Source organism: Lutra lutra, chromosome 11 (genome assembly GCF_902655055.1).
Source record: "Lutra lutra chromosome 11, mLutLut1.2, whole genome shotgun sequence".
NCBI classification, from domain to species: domain Eukaryota; kingdom Metazoa; phylum Chordata; class Mammalia; order Carnivora; family Mustelidae; genus Lutra; species Lutra lutra.
This window is the reverse complement of record NC_062288.1, coordinates 34656774-34675403: the sequence shown is the minus strand read 5'-3', so window position 1 is coordinate 34675403 and position 18630 is coordinate 34656774.

The following is an 18630-nucleotide window of genomic DNA, read 5'->3' as shown; positions in this document are numbered from 1 at the left end:
CTATAGCTGAGATTTTCTCAGAGAGTCTGAAGGATAGAGAAAAGGAAGTTTAGGATCAACCAACCAGTCAGGGTGGTTGGCCCTTTGGTCATGATAGGGCAGGACACAAAGCCAGGAGTCTTGAAGAGAGTAGAATTGTGGCTGGATGGGTGGCATTGCAAAACAGAGGTGCTAAGAGTCACTGCAAACAGAGCTAGAAGGGAAGGCAGTTGTAGCCCTAAAACAGGCTTTGAGTTCATGATCTCTGGGGGTTCTAGAGTGTTATCATGGTAAAATGGGTTTTGGCTACTTAACTGCTACACACAACATGATTTATCCAAGAGAATGCTTTACAAATTCCTGTGCTTTTGCTCACACTGAATTCACATTTTTTTTTTCCTGTAGAGACTCCTACTTATCTTTTTTTTTTTTTTAATTTATTTATTTGACAGAGAGATCACAAGTAGGCAGAGAGACAGGCAGAGAGAGAGGAGGAAGCAGGCTACACAGAGCAGGGAGCCCAATGTGGGGCTCGATCCCAGGACCCCGGGATCATGACCTGAGCCGGAGGCAGAGGCTTTAACCCACTGAGCCACCCAGGCGCCCCTCCTACTTATCTTTTAAGAGGAATCCAACAGCCAAAATAGTCCTGGATAATCACTACATATGACAATTGGGAGAGCTTAAGTTATATAATAGGTGAAATCCTTCCTGACAGAAGATTGCCCTTCAAGCAACATATTCCTTCCAAACACCTTTACTTTACTATAAAAGGGAAGATGCTCACTGTAGAAAACTCAGAAAATTGATTTGCTCATTTATCCATTCAACCAGTGAAAACATACTGAGCCTTAGTGGGTTTGTTGGAGTCACAGGGGTATAACAATGAATGTGACAGATAATGTTCCTGCTTTTGTGGGCCCTGCTTTCTAGTGAGGTAGACTGCTAAGTAAAAAGCACAGTAATTTTAGTTAAGGAAAAAATGAGGGTAATGAAATGGAGAATGACTGCTGGTGGGATGGGGAACGGAGACACAGTAGATGAGGTGCTCAGGGAAAGGTCTCTGAAAGGACGTGACATTTGAGCTGAGATCTGAATACTGGGAAAGGGTCAGTCATGATCTAGGAGAAGAGCATGTTAGCCAAAAGTAGTAACTGCCATGCCCTTAAGGTGGGAGAATGTTCGCCTCAGCTAGGAACTGTACAAAGCCCAGTGGAACTGGAGTTGAATGGGCCAAGCAAAGAGCCATCCGAGATCAACGCAAAGGCAGGACCATGAAAGACTCTGCAGACTGTGGGAAGGGATTTTGTTGTAGGTGCATTGGAAAACCATACTGGGATTTTAAACAAGGGAGATACATGGTCTGGTCCACATTTTTAAAAGATGACTTTGCTTGCTTTGTGAAGAATGAATAAGGAAGCGTATAAGGAAGCATAAAAGCAAAGTCAAATCACATATATTTCCAAAATCATAATTCTAATGTACACACAATTTTGTGCCTACTGTTTCATGAGGACATGAAACTTGAGGACATGAGGACACAACCATGTCATTAAAAGGTCATTTGAAATAATTTTTTAAATTAATGTATGGAAGTCTTGTCTGTATCTTACCTTAGTCTATTTCCCCTATTATTAGAAATTAACTTATATCGAATTTTGTTTGTTCTAGCTATGACAGCCATATTACATTTTTATTTAATCTTTGGCTACATTTTCCACTTCATTAGGATCCATTCCTAAGTGTGGAGTGGGACTACAGGATCAAAAGATATGGATGCTGGGTTGTTCTATTCTCAACTTGGTTACACTGGAAACTATATTACCCAGAATTCCTTACCCTGCACACTTAGAGGTAGAATTGGCCAAAAGAGGAACTCATGTGAAGTTTGGGCAGCAGAAGTGAGGCAACAGCTTGGCTCTTTGAAAATCTTTGTTGTCAGAAACTGAGCTGCTTGGCAGGTTTCTAGTTGTCCCGACTCTTCTCCTGGCACCTTGGCACCGAGCCCTTCTTCCTGTCCCTCGGCCCTGCTGATGGATAGTTGCTCAAGATCAGCCATCCTGTCTGGCTGAGGGGCCTCAATGGTAATGGCCTCCCAGAGATGTCCCCACAAATCCCCTTTTGCATTTCTACATCGTTTCTCAGATTTTCCCTGCCTTGTCCACCCACCCCAGTGCATGAGTATTGCTTGGTGACTCCTTCTCTGATTCTTAAACCCTCTCTGGGTTTTTCCCACAACAGCTCTATTCATATAATAAATCCCATTTTCTGTAACCCTCATCATGGTTCTACCTGCCTGACTTGTAAAATTTATGAGTATTTTGATGGTTCTTGTTGCATATTGCTACATTGCTTTCCTGAAAACTCATAGCCAGTTATACACTCACCAGAAATTTATGAAAATGCTTATCTCACCACCCCTTCAACAGTATTGATATTGTAAATCGCTCTCAATTTTAGGAGGAAAAGTTGGTATCTAGTTTTTATTTCTCTTTGATTACTGATAAAATTGAACTATTTTTTTCTCTGATGCTCTGATATTTCCTTCCCCCTTCCTTTCTTTCTACTGGGGACAATTACCATATTTGTAAAGATCTTCGAAAACTGTTTTAAAGCTTTACTCACACTTCTCTCTGTCTTTTCATTTGTTGGTACTTCCTGCCTAAATTCTTTCATAGGTTGTAAAGTTGTCAGTGGTGGTGGTGGTGGTGGTGGTGATGGTGGTGTGTGTGCATGTGTGTGTTTAGTTTGGGTATCATAATTCAATGTGGCCAATTTATAAATTAGTAGATAGAAGATGAATCAGAGCTTTCAGATAGGAAACAACACAAATCAAGCCTGCTGAATTATATGAAAATTATATGAAAACTCATAGAATTTATGCAAGTCTTTGGAGACCTATGCCTAGATTCAACAAGCAACTTTGCCAGTGCAGGAAGAGGCAAATCCTATCAATGTCAGTTTCATTTTTTACTCTATTCCAGATTTAAATGCCCAGGCATTAGATTTAAATTGACCTAGCTTATATCAAGTGCTGGCCCCCAGCTCCAACTGGTTATAGAATAAAAGGCTCTGGTAAGGGGCCCCTGAGCGCCTGAGTGGCTCAGTGGGTTAAGCCTCTGCCTTCGGCTCAGGTTATGATCTCGGGGTCCTGGGATCGAGCCCCACATTGGCTCTCTGCTCAGCGGGGATCCTGCTTCCCCCTCTCTCTCTGCCTGCCTCTCTGCCTACTTGTGATCTCTGTCTGTCAAATTAAAAAAAAAAAAAAAAAGGCTCTGGCAAAAAAGAGCCTCCAAAGACCCCTTTTTCATCGATAGTGGCAGGGAAGAGACCTTAATATACCAGGTTACCAGGCGTATTTCCAAAGCGAAGGAGTAATTTCTTAGAGGAGACTGAGGGCTGTTAAGAAGGACAAATGAATGCTGGGTGGCCAAAGTCCAAGGACCCATGAGCAAATTTAGCTATCTCAGGTGCATTTTCACTGACATTGATTACAGAGTAAATAATTTTGGAATCTCAGATTTCTTTTTACCCAGAAGTATTTATAGACTACCATTTAGAAATCTATCTAGGAAATAAATAAAGTACATGAATTTCCCTTTTAAACTTTTATATGATCATCTGAGCTTTGTGGTTTTCAACAAGCACTAGTAGATCAAAATTTTGACTGAAATATTTTGCATGCATTTATCATACCCTATAGGAAAAACCTATTAGGGGCGCCTGGGTGGCTCAGTGGGTTAAGCCGCTGCCTTCGGCTCAAGTCATGATCTCAGGGTCCTGGGATCGAGTCCCGCATCGGGCTCTCTGCTCAGCAGGGAGCCTGCTTCCCTTCCTGCCTCTCTGCCTACTTGTGATCTCTGTCTGTCAAATAAATAAATAAAATCTTTAAAAAAAAAAAAAAAGGAAAAACCTATTAAAAAAAAAAACTACAGTCCTGTGGTAACAATTTCTAATATGTGTGGCACCTAAGAGGACTATTTCTTTTAAAGGATGTTTTACTAAAAAATAGAAGAGCTTAAGAGGGTTAGCAGGCCTTGTCAATAACTTTCAGCCTCTTTTATACATTTCTTCTTTTTTAAGAAATACATGCTTTCTATTGTGGTCACATAGTTAAAATATCAATGTGTATTATCAAACAACTGTACAGCTGACTTTTCCCCTACTTGTTATTATGGCAATTATTTTCCAGTTTGAATGAGCAATAAGACGTAGTTTGCTGAATTGTTGGTTGAAAGCAGGCACACATCTGGCAGGTTAAATAGAAAAGTCACTCTGAAAAGAAACTAAAACTTGAATTTATAATCAACTTAGTTTTAAAAAATAAGGACTGAGAGAGTACTCCCATGAGGGGTTAAAATTGGGGTCTAAAGAGCTCTGGAAACCCAGGCAGCTTCCTTCTCATTTGCCCTGTCTCTGATCTCTGGTCTCTAATTTCTACCTTTCTGCGCATCTTTTTCCATCTCTTTCTTATTGCAGCCTTGGCTGCTTCTGTACCCTTCTGCCCCTTTCTCACTTACTACATTACATAAAGTCATTACCTGTTTATGGCCTCTGTCCCTATTAATTGTCCCCTAATATCCATTTGCTCTTTTATCCACGGGGGATCGTGTTCTAGCTAGGCCCATGACTACTTAGATACGGACATTTTCTCAGCCTTCCTTGAAGTCACCGGTGGATTTATGACTATCTTTTGACCAGAAATAATAAGTGCAACTTCCAGGTCATGCCCTTTTAAAGGAGTGTGCATTTCCCTTTCTTCCTTCCTGCCGGCTGTGGTGGGGAGGTGGTAGTGAGAACCAGAGGAGCCACCCAGTGCCAGAGAGAAAGCCAGATCTAGGATAACCCAAAGCCATCCAGTTGGCCTGGGTTGTTCACCTTGGAACTCTAATGTGGGAGAGGAATTCCCACCCATTCTACTTGGAGGGTTCTTTGTCCCAGAGGCTTAAACTGCATTGTAAATAAAAGATGCCCCTCAAGATTTGAGTCTTTATGAGGTTAAAGCTCTTCCCAATTTTTAAGATAGCTCCTATTAGGTACTCAAAAAAATATTAAGTTTTGTTATGGGCTACATTGTCCTCCCACCTGCACCCCAAATTAGGGTGTTGAAGTCCTAGGCCTCGGGTACCTCAGAACATGACTATATTTGGAAGATAGGGTATTTTAAAGAGATGATTAAAGTTAAATAATGTCATTAGGCTGGCCCTCATCCAATACGACTGGTGTCCTTATAAGAAAAGGAAATTTGGACACAGGCACAGAGAAAAGACCTTGTGGAGACACAGGGAGAAACACAGCCATCTACAAGCCAGAGAGAGAGGCCTCGGGAGAAACAAAGCCTGCCGACGCCTCAGTTTTGGACTTCTAACCTCCAGAACTGTGAGAACATGAATTCCTCTTGCTTAAGACAACAGCCCCCCACCCCCTTGCAATCTGTGCTACTTTGTTATGGCGGCCCTAGCAAACCAATACAAATGTTTAAATGATGAGGAGGTTTTTATAGAAGTTTGTTTTTGTTTTTTGTTTTAAATAAAAGAAGGCATGGAGAATAAATTAAGGTTAGAAAAAAAGAGGGCAGATAGAAAATTGTTCTTCTACTCAAGGACAACTTCATTTTGTGCTAGAATCACTGAACTATAGAGTACGTAGAGACCATTAAAACCAAGAAGTGAAGGTCAATATCTTCAAGTTTGCTGATGATTTGGGTCGCTGTGGATTTTAGCAATTGATTAGAGATCTAATTATTGTTGAGAAATTCAGGGGAAAGATCTTTATTTTAAAATTCCATGAACATTGCAAATTATACTACTCACACTATCCACATTAAAAATGACTGCTTTAAATAGGCTTTCTTGTTCTACTTAAGAGCAAATTCTTGTTCAAGTGGCAATGATTGCAGAATTTCAGAATATGCTCAGACCAAAACAACTCACTCTTGAGATTTTCTTTAAAGTTTAATGAGCTGAAAAATCCATGATTGTACACAAATTAGAAGACAAACTTTTATAAAGCATATGTTTGTTAAGAATTTCCATTTGAAATAGCGAAACCCTACTGGACCTAGCCTAAAGAGAAAACAAAACAAAACATTTTCTTGGAACTCTATAGGGAGTTTCTCAGAACTAATAGGCAGGAATTGAAGGTGGACCTCAGGTGAGAGTAGAACCAAGGAACTGAAAGCAGTCAGGATCCTTGGCCATCACTCTTGCTTTGTGTATGCAAGTCTCTCTGTGGTCTCTAGGTCTGTCATTTTTGTTTCTTTACTCATCAACTTTATCCCTGCTCCCATCCCCTTTCTCTCTATGACCAAAGGTGAATGCAGTGGTGATGAGGCATGTGTATGAATACAGCAGACATATCCTCCATCTATGGGAGCAGAGGACATTGTTTCTTAGATAACTAGGTATTCATTGTAGTTGAGTTAATGACCTGAAAAGTTTATGTTGTGATATTCACTTTTAAAAAAACAGATGTACGATCCCATCCTCAATATTTTTCTTGGTTAAAAAAAAAATCACACACTTCACTGGGGCATGATTTCATAGGGAAAATAATGATATATCAATTGAAATTGATAAAGTATTTTCATTCATTCATTCATTCATTCATTACCATGTACTGTTCTATATGACCCCAGGAAGTTAATTTCTAAGGAGCCAGAATTCTTTTTTTTTTTTTTAAAGATTTTATTTATTTGACAGAGATCACAAGTAGACAGAGAGGCAGGCAGAGAGAGAGAGGGAAGCAGGCTCCCTGCTGAGCAGAGAGCCCGATGTGGGACTCGATCCCAGGACCCTGAGATCATGACCTGAGCCGAAGGCAGTGGCTTAACCCACTGAGCCACCCAGGCGCCCATCTAAGGAGCCAGAATTCTGAGCTGAACTTTTATTAACTGGGGCTAATATCAGATGGGCCATTGGAGATGAGAACTAGGAAACAAAACTTTGTACACAAATATATATCTTCTTAAATTATTAATGCAACCTGTCAATAAACAGAAAAACCAGTTTTCAAAATAGGAGTATTTATTTCCTTTCCACATGTTTGGACTGTCCTTACTGAGGACGCTGATAATGAAGAATTGATGCTTTCAAGACTATAGTGTTCATTAGGTTGTTTGACTCTTTGTGGTTTATCACACTGAGGCCTGTTTTCATTTGGCTCAACTGTTGAGTGTTATAAATTTAGCAATACTTTAATGAGTGGATTATTGTTTGGCAGTTGAAAGCTCCTTCCACATACAAACTAGGAGTATGTAGGTATGAGGCAGGCTGGTCCCTAGGCATATGGGGCTAACAAAGAAGAGACTGTCATGACATTGGACATGGAACCCTCTCCCCGCCAGTATATATGGAAGGGGTTAGGGGAACCCTCTCATTTGATGAGATTGGTTAGATCAAGATTAATCCCACAGTCTTAAGAAGCAGAGCAGCCCAGACATGAGTCATACATAAAACACCATTAAGAAGCCTATCAGACATGATTCTTTCAGTTGGCAAATGACAGAAATCTCACCCCAAATTGGCTTAAGCAAAAAAACCCCAAATGAATCAGCTCATAAAATGGATAGTCCCAGGGTAAGGTTGGCTTTAGGTGTGGCTTATATGGAGTCTCATGTGATATAACCATAACCCAGTTACCTCCATCTCTTGATTTGGCTCGTTCCTCTCTGTTATGTTGGATTTATTATAAGACAGGTCCTACCCTCATGGTTATAAGATGGTTTCCTGCATCTAAGTGCTACCCTTAGATCCAGGCAAAATTATCCCCTCCTCTGGACTTTGCACTATAGAGAGCTCTTCTCTGGCTCTCCTCCAGCCATGCCCTCTCCCCATGGTGCAAAGAGCTCTGGAGCCAAAGGCATTACTCCCCTAGAATTTTCTCATATCCCTCTAGATTACACTCTGGGTACCACAGACCCAACAATTCTCTGCCAAAAATTTCCAAGCTAATTCTCAGCCCTATATAGGCCTCTTCCTTGAGTTAATCCACCTAAGGCTGAACTAAATTGCCAATTTGCCTACTTTTAGGTCCAAGAGTTAGTTGTTTGCAGAAGATGTGTATAGAGTTTGAATGAACACTCTGAGCTCTTCATACATGGCTTATTAGTCCTCTTATGGCACGGAATTGAGGCAGCAGTGAGAAGAGCAGATGAACCAAACTATGTGTGATTTTTTTCATGTTCCAAATTAGAAATCTAGGTTTGAGAATTTGAACCTGAACTTATAGGACATTATGAAAATACATTCATCCAGATAGGAGAAAAATTTTAACATTGTGTTTGATTTTATAATTTGTGCATATTTAGGCATATGTTTCTATGTTTAGAACATAGACCTCTATTTGTTTTATTGTTCTGTGACCTGCTAATATTCAGGTCAAACTGGCTTCAGTTATAACCTTTCAGGTTTAAATTTAACCAAAGGAGGAAAAGCAACTATCCTAAAACTTCTAGGGAAGCCCTATCATTTTCTCTGCTTGGGTCATTTTAGGTCATATTCCCACCTCTGAATCAATCAATGAGGGAATAGGCTATCTTGGGTCCCAAGCTTCATCACCTAGGGCTTAGAACGAGGCCTACATTGTCTACTTGACAAAAATGGGGAAAAGGCAGATCTCAATCAAAAGTTGGGACTGCTTCTGAAAGGAGTAGGAATGGTGTGTAAGGCAAGAGGTCAGCCATAATACTGGAAAATATTGTCTGGTATTCAGTTCTAAGATATCGATGACTTGTTCTGTAGGATGGCGTGGCAGGACCTGGTTGATCCTAGGAAAAGAGGCATTACTCTTAGCTAAGCAAGGTGAGAAGGCAAACAGGGCAACTGAGGCAGATGATGTATCCATGGACAAGCCCACCAGGGGAAGGGAGAGAGGAGAAAGGCACAGCAGAGACTCCAGGCTTGTTGAAAACAGATGTTTGAGTAAACAGCTCAGGGATTCAGGTCTGACATGATGAGCAACTCTGAAAAGCTAGCAGATAGTCTGTGGAATTGATGACTAAACAGAATTGTGAGTGGAATTATGCTTGTGATAGAGGGCATCCTTGGAAAAGACAGAGGAAACGAGGCAGGGCAATGAAAATGGCTGGCTTTCCCTAACATTACTTCCAAAGATGACTCCGGTCAGAGAAAAGCTGGGGTTTTGACAATGATATTTGCAATGTTAGAATCATTATGACCCAAAGAGAGTTTGAACACTTTTTAAAAAGTGCTCGGTGAGAATACCATTAATTTTAAGATTCCCAAGTCAAGTTTATATTTGCTCCGCAGTAAATCGTTAACATTTTAAGCCCTTTATAAACAGGTAGCTTTTATTAATAGTCCCAAAAGCTTTCAATGTACTATCATTATATACATGGAGAACTAAGATACAGTTTAATTTAAGCCACAAATTGCAGGATTTACTACCTATCCCTTCCTATCACTAGCTCTATCACCTGCTTTCTAAGGTGATGTCTACATTTTTATTGGCTTGTCTGACTATAACACTTTAACTTTTGCATAAAATAAAAGTATGGTACCTTGTACATTACAGGGACTCATCAAATATTTGATTTAGATGGATTAAGACTTAAAAACTTCCATTTCTATCAATAACTTGGAAACATTGATAGTTGTTTCTGAAAATAGAAAAAATTCCATTGGGAAAAATGTTTACTTCTCAGGGATTCTCAAGAGTGAGATAGGCCTTGCATTTCATTTAGCTTAAAACTCCATTTAATGTAAAATCCTTTTTTCTTTTCTTTTCTTTTTCGCCTTGAAAATAAATAACAATAAATTCTTGAAAAGTCAGGCAATTCTGAAACATGAACTCACCCAGAACAAGAGAAAATGGCTTTGAATCATCAGGTATTAGTTACCAGGTAGTAGCAGCAACACCACAGAAAGCAAAAGAGATAGAATAGTCCTCATGACCTCCCGGTGGAAAAGACATTTCCATTTCACCTCACTTAAGCTGAAATTTCAGAGTAGTGTGAAAGTCACCAAGTTACAAAATACCTTAATAAGAAGGTCTAATGGCCCAAAGAAAAATGGGCGAGGTGAGATTGCCTGGCTTAGACCATCTGTTTTTTTATATTGTGATCGATATAATGACAGGAATGTTGGGAGTTCCAGACTAGGTTCTGCTACTCAGCACTTACTTGAGCTTCTTACCAATTATTTCTTCCATTACGTCAACACTGAGCACATGTCAGCTTTTGATATTTGGAATGCTTGGAAATCTTTTAATAGCTTGACCCTAGGCAACTTTTAAAACTCGTGTTCCTAGAAATTACTGTGAAAAAAGCACGTTAGAGTTTACTGATGTTTGCATTCCCTGGGTTATATATTGTCACTAGCAAGAAAAGTTGAGTAACTTCAGTGAAATGGTTTACGGGTTGTGAGAACCATGGGATGATAACGGAGCTGAAAGTCCCAGTTGGATCAAGTAAAAAATCCATCTTCCTCATTTTATAGTTGAGGAAACTGATGCCCCGATCAATTTCCAAGATCATTTGGCTGGTTAGTAGCAACTCCAGAGCTGGATAATTTAATTATTTCAGGGACATCATCAAAGGCCTAGGTTCTTTCCAATTATCAGATTTGCTCTTCTTTAGGTATCAAGTTTTTCCATACTTGCCTCATGATAAGAAAGTAGTGGAAGCAGCTCTGGGAATCACATTTAGATATAATATTACCCAAATAAAGAAGAGGAAGATGTCTTTTTCTGTGTCTTATCTATAAGTGAGACAACCTTTCCTAGAACCGTCCCCAGATTTCTCATTTCTGATTGGTCAGAATTGGGTCATGTGACCTTTCTAAACCAATTACTGGCAAGGAAAATAAGAATGCCCTAGACCAATTAGGATTTACCTTCTAGGGCTGGGAATGGAACCGGACTCTCTGAATAGATGGTCACATGGAGGACAGCTATTGGAACAAAATCAGGGTCATTTTAACATATGTGTATAAGGAAGTAGATATTAAATAGGCAACTCATAGAATATTCTACACTCTATAAATAGCTCAGAGCCTCAAATAACAGCTGAAGATCACTAAAAATGATTTTAGAAAGCAACAGAACTTTTCTCTGCTGTCTCTCTGCTATGCCTATTTTCCCCTTCTTCCCTACCTGCCTTATTCCTTTTTCCTCTCTCTGCTTCCCCTAAACTGCCTATGAATCAAAATTAGTCTTTGCCACTTTGATGCTGTACTATATGCAAAGCATATTAATATAACTTCATTTTTAAGGAGTATTTATTAAAATGCTATAAGCCACATTACTTAAAGTCAGTTTATTATTTTATAATATTAATCAATTTCTAAAGTAAATTGCTACTTAATACCAAAGATTTGTTTTTCACCCTGGTTAAAAAAAAAAAAAAATCTTCCCAAGGAAAGATTTCCACTAAGTTGCTGGCACCAAAATACAGAAAAATCCACCCTGGGTGGCTCTATGGTTAGGTGGCTCAGATGGTAATGATCCCAGGGTCCTGGGATCGAGCCCTGCATCAGGCTTCCTGCTTGGCAGGGAGTCTGCTTTCCCCTCTCTCTCTCCCCACTGTTCCCCCTGCTTGTGCTCTCTTGCTCTCTCTGTCAAATAAATAAATAAAATCTTAAAAAAAAATACATATCAATGCATGGATTTTTTTCTTCTTAAGTGTTCAGTGTATCTCAAAATGCTGATAGATACATTACTATCTTCTACTGGTCATTTCACTCTATCTACAGCATTATATTCTCCACTAGTGGGAGGTCTTATGTTTTCTTAAAATCCTTTTCTAATATAGCTTCTTGTCCCAAAGACCATACTGGTACCACTGAACTAATCGACAAAAGTCAGTTGCTTTGTGTCCCAAAACTTGCTAGAATATTGAAATGAATATTATTCTTTGGCTCTGAATGAATCTAATGTGAGTGATCATTAATTATGACACAAATATATAAGGGATGATCATAAATAAGATGATTATCTTTTAACATAATATTGCTTCATTAAAGAGAGACCAGTTTTTTCACTGGCCTGAAAAGCATAGGAAAGCACGCAGATTTTTTAGGAAAGAAAAAACCACCTGAAATTTCCATGGAAATATTTACTATTTTTGGGCTTTTTGCAAGTTGTTTGTAAGTCTTAGTTTTCTTTTCTCTAGAATTGAAAAAATAAAAATACAAAGGATAGGGTCATCCTTTAATTTACTATCCAGCTGGAACACTTCCTGCATGTTTCCCTCAGGGAATCTTTCAGGCTTTTCTTTAGGGGGGAGATGTTTTTATTTGGTTGGAGTATAACATATATACAGAAAAGTACACATATTATAAGTAGATTTGCACAAACTGAAAAGATCTCTGAAACCAATACCCTACTTAAAAATCTATGAAATCAGCACCCAGATTAAGAAAGAATATTACCAACATTCAGGCTGAAATACCTTTGAGAGTGAAAGGTGACATTTTAAAAAATGTGTAATTGAGGTATAATTGATATATATTGAACTTCACCCATTTAAATTTACTCTTTGGTAAGTTTTGGCATATATTTGTGAAACTCTTGCCACAGTCAAGATGATAAACATATATACCAACCCAAAAAGTTTCCTTGTCCCACTTTGTTATCTTTCCTTTCATCCCCCTTTTTTATTCCCAGGCAACCACTGACCTCAATTTGGTCACAGGTTTGCTTTTTTAGAATTTTATATAAAGAGAATCATATTCTATATCCTCTTTTGACTTCTTTTACAGAGAGATGCTTTTATGTTTGTGTATCAATAGTTTTTTCCTATTTGTTTCCAAGTGGTGTTCCACTGTATGGCTCTACCATAATTTGTTCGTCCATTCTCCTATTGATGAACATTTGGGTTTCCATTTTAGAGTTATTACAAAGAAAGCTGTTATGAACATTCATGTAAAAGTCTTGATATAGACATATGTATCCTTTTTTCACATAAACATCTAGGCATAAAATGGCTGGGTGGTATGGTAGGTGTATTTAAGTTTTAAAAATATATCAAATAATTTTCCGAAGTGGTTGTATCATTTTACATTCTTCACAGCAATGTATTAAAAGTATAGTTTCTCCACATCTTCACCTTCAGCAACAATTGGTATGATTAGTGTTTATAATTTGAGCCGTCGTAGTGAGTGTGTAGTGATATCTCATTTTGGTTTTAATTTGCATACTCCTAATGAATAACAATGGTGAACTTCTTTCCATGTGCTTATTCGAGAGGGTTCTATTTTTATCTACCCCAAAGACAACAGGTATAAAATAGGATGGTTCTGGAAAAATTGGGACATATGATGACTTAAACAAACATAAATGAAGGACTTATTTGCAGATATTGAAATGTCCTTTCATCCCTAGAATAAATCCCAGTTGATCATAATGTACATGATATAAATATTAACAAAATGAAGGATAAAAATCATATGAGCATTTCAATAGATGCAAAAAAAGCATTTGACAAAATTTAATATCTATTCATGATAACAAACTCTTTCAGAAAACTATATAAAAGGAATGTACCTCAACATAATAAAGGCCATACATGTCAAGACCTCAGCTAACACCATGTTCAACAATGGTAAGCTAAAAGCTTTTCCTCTTAAGATCACACAAGGATGTCCTCTTTTGCCACTTTTACTCACCTATGCTGAGTCCTATGCAGTCCTGGAAGTTCTATGCAGAGCAATCAGGCAAAAAGGAGGAAAGAAGGGGGTGCCTGGGTGACTCAGTCAGTTAAGCATCTGCCTTTGGTTGAGGAAGTAGTCCCAGGGTCCTAGGATCAAGCCCTGTGTCAGGGCTTCCTCCTCAGCAGGTAGTCTGCTTCTCCCTCCTGCTCACGTTCTCTCTCGCTTGCTCTTGCTCTCAAATAAATAAATTTTAAGATAAATAAATTTTAAAAATATTTTTTAAAAGGAGGAAAGAAGGGAAGAAAGGAAGGGAAGGAAGGAAGGGAAGGAAGGAGCATCCAAATTGGAAAGGAAGAAGTAAACTGTCTCTATTTGTAGATGACTTGATATTATAGAAAATCCTAAAGACTCCATCAAAAACTGTTAGAACTGTAAATGAATTCAGTAAAGTTGCAGGACACAAAATCAATATATGCAAACAAGTTTTGCATTTCTACATACAAACCACATGATCAGAAAGAAAAATTAAGAAAATGATCCCATTGACAACTGTATCATAAAGAATAAAATACCTATGATTTAACCAAGGAGGTGAAAAGACTCACAGAATAAAAACTATAAAAAATGATGAAAGAAATTGAAGACACAATAAAACTGAAAACTACTCCAAGCTCATGGATTGGAAAAATTAATATTGTTAAAATGCTTGTACTATCCAAAGCAATGCACAGATTCAATGCAATTCCTGTCAAAATTCCGATGACATTTTTCACCAAGATAAAACAAACAATCCTATCATTTGTGTGGAACTGCAAAAGACTGAATAGCCAAAGCAACCTTGAGAAAGCACAAAGCTGGAGGCATCACACTTCCTGTTTTCAACCTATATTACAAGCTGTAGTAATCAAAACACTATGACACTGGCATAAAAACATACATACAGATCAATGGAACAGAATAGAGAGCCCCAAAATAAATCCACACATATATGGCCAATTTATTTATGACAAAGTAGCCAAGAATATACAGTAGGGAAAAGACAGTTTCTTTGATAAGTGGTGTTGGGAAAACTGAACAGCCACATGCAAAGGATAAAAGTGGACCCCTATCTTATACCATTCATAAAAATCAATTTAAAATGGATTAAACCCTGGGGTTAATAATACATTATATGTTAATAAAAAATAAAGAAATAAAAAAATACAAAAAAAAATACCCCCCCAAAATGGATTAAAGATTAGAATTATGACCTGAAGCCATAAAACTCCTAGAAGAAAACATAAGGGGTAAGCTCCTTGACTATGGGCTTGGTGATGATTTTTTTTTTAATTTGACATGAAAAGCAAAGGCAACAAAAGCAAAAATAAAAAAGTGGAACAACGTTAAACTAAAAAGATTCTGCACAGCAAAATAAATCATTGAGAAAAGAAAATGCAACCTGCAGAATGGGATAACATAATTGCAAATCCTATATCCAATACAGAGTTAATATCTAAAATATATAAATAACTCACACAACTCAATAGCAAAAGATGAACAATCCAATAATAAATGAGCTGAGGAACTCAATATACTTTTTCCCAAAGAAGACATACAAATGGCCAACAGGTAAATGAAAAGGTATTTGACATTACAAATTACCAAGTATATACAAATCAAAACCATAGTGAACCACCACCTTATGCCTTTTTTTTTTTTTTAAGATTTTTAAAAATTTATTTGACACAGAGAGAGACTCAGCAAAAGAGGGAACACAAGCAGGGGTAGTGAGAGAGGGAGAAGCAGACTTCCAGGTGAGCAGGGAGCCGGATGCAGGGCTAGATCCCAAGACCCTGGGATCATGCCCTCAGCCAAAGGCAGATGCTTAACAACTGAGCCAACCAGGCACCCTAGCTTCACACCTTTAAAAATGGCTGTTATCAATGAATGGATAAAGAAGATGTGGTATATATATACAATGGAATACTATGCAGCCATTAAAAGAAATGAAATCTTGCCATTTGCAATAACGTGGAAGGAACTAGAGTGTATTATGCTTAGTGAAATAAGTTAATCAGAGAAAGACAACTATCATATGATCTCCCTGATATGAGGAAGTGGAGATGCAACGTGGGGGGTTTAGGGGGTAGGAAAATAATAAATTAATCAAGATGGGATCGGGAGGGAGACAGACCATAAGAGACTCAATCTCACAAAACAAACTGAGGGTGACTGGGGGTAGGGGGGTAGGGAGAGGGTGTTGGGGTTATGGACATTGGGGAGTGTATGTGATATGGTGAGTGCTGTGAAGTGTGTAAACCTGGCAATTCACAGACCTGTACCCCTGGGGCTAATAATACATTATATGTTTATAAAAAAATAAAATAAAATAAAATAAAAATAAAATGGCTGTTATCATGGGGCACCTGGGTAGTTCATTAAGCATCTGCCTTGGACTCAGGTCATGATCCCAAGGTCTTGGGATCTAGCCCCACATCCGGCTCCCTGCCCAGCAGGAAGCCTGCTTCTCCCTCTCCCACTCCCCCTGCTTCTGTTCCCTCCTTCTCTGTTTCTCTCTGTGTCAAATAAATAAATAAAAAGTCTTGGGGCGCCTGCGTGGCTCAGTGGGTTAAAGCCTCTGCCTTCGGCTCAGGTGATGATTCCAGGGTCCTGGGATCAAGCCCCACATCGGGCTCTCTGGTCAGCAGGGAGCCTGTTTCCTCCTCTCTCTCTGCCTGCCTCTCTGCCTACTTGTAATCTCTGTCAAATAAATAAATAAAATCTTTTAAAAAAAAAGTTTAAAAAAATAAAAAGTCTTTATAAATAAATAAATACATAAATACATAAATAAAATGGCTATTATCCAAAAGATAGGAGATAACAAGTGTGTGGAGAAAAGGGGAACCTTTATGCACTGTTACTAGGAAAGTAAATGTGCAGCTGCTATGGAAAACAGTATGAAGCTTCCTCAAAAAATTAAAAACAGAACTATCATATGAACTATCATATGATCCAGCAATTCTACTTCTGGGTATTTCTTCAAAGAAAATGAAGTCACTCAGGATCCCTGGGTGGCTCAGTCGGTTAAGCGTCTCATCTGCCTTTGGCTCAAGTCATGATCCCAAGGTCCTAGGATAGAGTTCTGTATGTATGGAGCTCCTTGCTCTGCGGGGAACCTGCTTCTCCCTCTGCCTACAGCTCCCCCTGCTTATGCGTGTGCGCTCTCTCTCTCTGACAAATAAATAAATAAAATTAAAAAAAAAAAAGAAAAGAAAATGAAGTCACTCTGTCAAAGAGATATCTGCACCCCTACATTCACTGCAGCATTATTTACAATAGCCAAGACATGGAAGCAACCTGAGTGACAGATGAATAGATAAAGAAAATGCCATATATATAATATGGCATACACACACACACACACACACACAATAGAGCACTATCCGACCATAAAAGAGAAGGAGATCCTGCCACTTGGAACAACATGGATGGACCCTAAGGGCATTATGTTAAGTGAAGTCAGATTGAGAAAGACAAATTCTGTATGATCACACTTATATGGGGAATCTAAAAAACTGAACTCACAGGTACAGAGAACAGATTGGTGGGTCCCAGAATTGGGAAGTGGAAAGTGGGTAAAATAGGTGAAAGTAGTCAAAAGGTAGAAACCTGCAGTTATAAGTAAGTTCTGGGGATATAATATATACCACGGTGACTGTAGTTAGTAATAATATATACCCCATATTTGAAAGTTGCTAAGAGAGTAGACCTTAAAAGTTTTCATCACAAGAAAAAAACTGTAACTATGTGAGGTGATGGATGTTAACCAAATTTATTGTGGCAATCGTTTTGCAATATGTATGTTTATCAAATTATTATGTTGTATACTAATACTAAATGTAAAACAAGGTCATATGTCAATTATATCTCAATAAAACTGAGGGAAAAACAAAAAAATGAAGGAGGTAAAGGGAGAGGGATATGGAGAAAGAAGAAAAAAGCTTCTCATTGGGTTATAAGATTCTGACAATGCTTTGTTATCATAAAGTTTCACAAAATTTTACCTTTGTTATTGTGTAAGTTAATAATAATAATTAAATTGATTCATTTTCTCACAAAGGAGACGTACAGCAAAGTTATGTTCTTGATTAAGGGATCTGAGGGTCAGTATTTTTATACAAGTTAGCAAAACACTATGTTTAAAATGTGTGTGTATATATATATATATATATACACACACACACACACATATATACACACACACCCAGTATTATATACATTTATTTATAAATAAATATAGATATCAAATGACATACACTGTAACACTTCAAAAGGTGTATACTAAATAGTAGAATACTGTAATCATCTCATAACATTGTACTTAATGTGGCTCAATGTCATAGAACAGTGTAAATGGTTCTTTCTCCTAAAGCAATCTAGCCTTTCTTTTTCCCTTTTTCCTCTTACAAATCAAATGTGTAAGACTGTAGAATGCTAAGGGTTCTTTTGGGGAAACTTTGCCAAGCATCTTTGAGGAGACAATTAGAGAGAATGAGAGACATTTGATTAAGCATTTTGAAACATGGATGTTTTGTTCTTCTGCCCTCTTGTAAAATAAGAAAAAAGAAAAGAAAAAAGGAAGAAAAGAATAGAATAGGATACTGGCAATTGCAAATATTTATAAACATTCAGGTTGTTTTTTTTTTTTTTTTGGTTGCAATTATCTTTTCAAATGAAATAACCTTCATCTACAGCAGTAAGTTTATGCAAGACTATATAAAAATAACCTTTCAGTTAGAATCTGTATCTAGAGTGTATGATATCCAGGGCATTATGTACTATTCTTATATGCAGTGTTGTTATTTTTTTTTTAAGATTTTATTTATTTTTTATTTGACAGACAGAGATCACAAGTAGGCAGAGATGCAGTCAGAGAGAGGAGAAAGCAGGCTCCCCGCCGAGCAGAGAGCCCGATGCGGGGCTCGATCCCAGGACCCTGGAATCATGACCTGAGCTGAAGGCAGAGGCTTTTAACCCACTGAGCCACCCAGGTGCCCCTGCA